We start from the raw sequence: 4,895 nt of genomic DNA on the forward strand, positions 1-4,895 counted from the left end.
CCAGTATTTTATTGAACATTTTTGCATATATGTTCTTCATGGATATTGGCCTGAAGTTTTCTTTTTTTTGTTGAGTCTCTGTTGGGTTTTGGTATCAGGATGATGTTGGTCTCATAAATGATTTGGGGAGTATTACCTCTTTTTGGATTGTTTGGAATAGTTTCAGAAGGAGTGGTACCAGATCCTCTTTGTATGTCTGGTCGAATTCTGCTGTGAACCCATCTGGAACTGGGCTTTTTTTTGATTGGTAGGCTATTAATTGCTGCATCAACTTCAGCCCTTGTTATTGGTCTATTCAGGATTTCGACTTCTTCCTGGTTTAGGCTTTGTAGGGTGCAAGTGTAAAGGAATTTATCCATTTCTTCCAGGTTTACTGGTTTATGTGCATAGAGTTGTTTGTAGTAATCTCTGATGGTGGTATTTATTTCTGTGGAATCTGTAATGATATCCCCTTTACCATTTTTTAATGCATCTACTTGATTCTTCTCTCTTTGCCTTTTTATTAATCTGGCTAGTGGTCTGTCTATTTTGTTGATCTTTACAAAAAACCAGCTCCTGGATTTATTAATTTGTGAAGGGTTTTTTTGTGTCTCTATCTTCTTCAGTTTTCTCACCTTAGTTCTTGTCTTCTGCTAGCTTTTGAGTTTTTTTTTTTTTNCATGGAATTGGTGGTGATATCCCCTTTACTGTTTTTATTGCATCTATTTGATTCTTCTCTCTTTTCTTTTTTATTAATCTGGCTAGTGGTCTGTCTATTTTGTTGATCTTTTCAAAAAAACCAGCTCCTGGATTTATTGATTTTTTGAAGGGTTTTTTTTTTATGTCTCTATCTCCTTCACTTCTTCTCTGATATTAGTTATTTCTTGTCTTGTGCTAGCTTTTGAGTTTTTTTTTTTTTTTTTTTTTTTTTTTTTTTTATTTTGATGACAGGGTGTGAATTTTAGATCTTTCCTTGCTTCTCATGTGGGTATTTATTGCTATAAATTTTCCTCTAGACACTTCTTTAATTGTGTTCTAGAGATTCTGGTATGTTGTGTCTTCATTCTCATTGGTTTTGAAGATCTTTATTTCTGCCTTCATTTCTTTCTTTTTCCAGTCAACATTCAAGAGCCAGTTGTTCAGTTTCCATGAAGTTGTGCAGTTCTGAGTTAGTTTCTGAATTCTGAGTTCTAATTTGATTGCACTGTGGTCTGAGAGACTGTTATGATTTCCATTATTGCTTTTGCTGAGGAATGATTTACTTCCAATTATGTGGTCAATTTTAGAGTAGGTGTGATGCGGTGCTGAGAAGAATGTATATTCTGTGAATTTGGGGTAGAGAGTGCTATAAATGTCTATTAGGTTTGTTTGGTCCAGGTCTGAGTTTAAGTCCTGGATATCTTTGTTACTATTCTGTCTCGTTGATCTGTCTAATGTTGACAGTGGAGTGTTAAAGTCTCCCACTATTATTGTGTGAAAGTCTAAGTCTCTTTGTAAGTCATTAAGAACTTGCTTTATGTATCTGGATGCTCCTGTATTGGGTGCATATATATTTAGGATTGTTAGCTCTTCTTGTTGCATTGATCCTTTTACCATTATGTAATGCCCTTCTTTGTCTCTTTTGGTCTTTGTTGGTTTAAAGCCTATTTTATCAGAGACTAGGATTGCAACTTCTGCTCTTTTTGCTCTCCATTTGCTTGGTAGATCATCCTCTATCCCTTCATTTTGGGCCTATGTGTATCCTTGAATGTGAGATGGGTTTCCTGGATACAGCACACCAATGGGTTTTGACATTTTATCCAATTTGTCAGTCTGTGTCTTTTGATTGGAGCATTTAGCCCATTTACATTTAAGGTTAATGTTATTATGTGTGAATTTGATCCTGCCATTTTGATGCTAGCTGGTTGTTTTGCTCATTAGTTGATGCAGTTTCTTCATTGTGTCAATGGTCTTTACCATTTGGTATGTTTTTGGAGTGGCTGGTACTGGTTGTTCTTTTCTATGTTTAGTGCTTCTTTCAGAGGCTCTTGTAAAGCAGGCCTGATGGTGACAAAATCTCTGAGCAATTGTTGCTCATAAACGATTTTGTTTCTCCTTCGCTTATGAAACTTTCCCCCCACAGAGCTGGACTGTCCCGTGTCCAGCTGTGCTTGATGTGAAAATCTCAATCCAGAGCGTTTCACGTTGCTGGTCTTTATGGGGTGGGACCTGCCGAGCCAGATCACCTGGTTCCCTGTTTCAGCCCCTTTTTTTTTTTCAGTTGAACAGGCAATTCTGTCTCCCAGGCATTCCAGTCATCAGTTGTAACAGCACCCAGACTTTGTGTGAGTTTTTGTGTGGAGACCCACTGCACCGGCTGAAACAGCCATGCTGGAGACTCGTGGCGCTTTTCTGCCCAGGAATCTTTGTGGTCTGTGGGTAGTAAAAATTCATTTGGGAATGCGCTGATCACTAACCCATTGCGTTTTTGCTGGGAACTGCAATCCAGAGCTGTTCCTATTCAGCCATCTTGGATCAGTCTGCAGTTAATCATTTATGTGACTACTATTTTTTCACAACCCTTGAAATTAAGTGAAATATAAGAAGCCACATTTATCTCAATATCACGACGTATATTTCAAGATTGTGGACATAAATCATAACAAGAACCCTTAAACACACTTCTCATCTTAAGGCAGCGACAGAGGAGTGCTTCAAAGCAGGGCATAGTTGCCCTATATGTTAATCGCAGTACCACTAGCATAATCGGTCAAGGCCAGGCCTTAGTCAGACTCTGGCTCAGTCTCTCCTGCTTTATAGGAAAGTAGTAAACATGCTGTTTTGCTGAACCTGCTGAGGAACAGTCATGCCTGGGATTGTTGCTATGCTACTGAAAGGACAGCAAGCTCATGAATTCCCACAGCAACCTATGTAACTTGCCCAGAAATCTGTTGGGATTTCTAGCAGAACTCTGAACAGCCAAATGGCCACTTGAAAAATGTCTGATTCTTTTTATAACCTAGACCTTGAAACACATATGATCAACAAATGGCAAACATAATTAGAGATTGCAGGAAACATTTTTAAATGTTGAAGATCTTGTTGGATGTAATTCCTTTAGTTATTATTATTATTATTATACTTTAAGTTCTGGGGTGCATGTGTAGATCATGCAGGATTGTTACAGAGGTACACACATGCCATGGTGTTTTGCTGCATCCATCTCCCCATCATCTATGTTAGGCATTTCTCCTACTGTTATCCCTCCTCGATCCCCCCACCCCCTTCTATCCATCCCCTAGCCTCCCACCCCCAACAAGCTCTGGTGTGTGACGTTCCCCTCCCTTCTTTTTATTGACATTGGTCCCCCATGCCATGCCACATCATCAAAGACTCAAATCATGCAAAGTAAGAGAGTTGAATAATAAGCTGAACAGAGACCTTTAGAGACAGAAGACAGTGACCTAAAGACTTTACAACTGCTATAGACCTAAGATATCCTAAGTGCCCAGGGATTCTCCTGGCTTTGCTCACAGAAGCTCATACTTGTGTGGTCAATACCACATAGGGGTTTCTGCTTCAAACCGCCCTTCCATCCACAAACCAAGCACCCGTGTCCACCTGCAAAAGGCTTCCTAGCAGGCCTGCCCCATGACATGCCACAGGGTCACTAAAATCTAGTTTAACATAAATGAAAAAAGAAAAGGGATTGGACCCTGCTGAAGCTCTAGATTTTTAGGATATTCTGAATGTAAAATTGGAGTTAGCAATATTTATCATGAGGTATTCCTTTTTTAACTTAGATTCAACTTTTAATTCTCTCTCCCTTGATTTGATATATGCTTGGGAAGGCATTATGCCTCCTGGGTTTATCCCAGATGGGCTTCTAGATCTAGTCCGTGTGAGTTCTGTTACTTGCTGCTTTTATTTTCTTTTACTGTGCATTTTCCACTGACTTTAATTAAGCTCCCTTTAGTGTTATGAGGTTCACAGTATCTGATCTAAAGCCTTTCATACCTTAAAAAAAAAATTTGGAAAGAGCAGTTCAGCCATAAAAGAGATTGGAATCTGTTTAAGTTTCTATGTTACAAAAAGGTCGGCCCTTTAAATGGTCAAGTCAAATAGGATGAAATTTGGGCTAAACCATTCCTCTGTGAAAGCCACGATCCCCTCCACAGGGATACTACTGCCCAAGGAGGAGCTGCAAAGCTTCCCTTCTCTCTGTGGTGCAAGTTACATTTCAGTAGCTGAAGCCTGCTTTGGAAGTGAATGGTACTGAGGCTCTCACAGCCAACACGAAGTCAATATAGAACCCAAACAAAACTTTCTTTTAGAAATTAAGGAGCTGATGGTTCATAGTGATTGTTAGCATCTTAGAAAGGCATTTTAATGCTGATAATCTTCTTTTGTTATAGCAACTTTTGACTTTTTTGTTGCTGTTTTGTTCTTTAGTGTAACATGCCAGTTCAACAAGGCTAAATAAGGGTCTTCTAGGATAATGACACACTCAGAGGCACTCAAGAAATTTATTGTACCGCTGTCTACAACATCCACATTTTCTTTCTAGAGCATTGTTGGTTAATAACGTCTGCCAGGACATGATGGCAGAATCCTAACACCACCAATTCCACCACCCTATCTTCCATGTGTTAGCCACACTAGCAAATTCCTCAAGGGGTATGTACAGGAAAGATTATATAAAGGCAAATGACTATTTTATTGCTAACTAGGATTCTGCTCCCTGAACCTCATAAAGGCCTCAAGGACCTTATCTGCTTTTTTTCACTTCCACCTGATTATCAGACAGAGGACTTGCCCTAGCTGAAAAGCCCACCTAGATACTGTTTCCTGCCTTCATTCTCCTGACCCCTGCTCTTAATTAGTGTCTACTCACAAGATGGACACCTGGTCCTAATTTAAAACAGCAATCCTATAGG

The sequence above is a fragment of the Cebus imitator genome, unplaced genomic scaffold (assembly GCF_001604975.1).
Source record: "Cebus imitator isolate Cc_AM_T3 unplaced genomic scaffold, Cebus_imitator-1.0 Scaffold610, whole genome shotgun sequence".
In the NCBI taxonomy this organism is placed as follows: Eukaryota; Metazoa; Chordata; class Mammalia; order Primates; family Cebidae; genus Cebus; species Cebus imitator.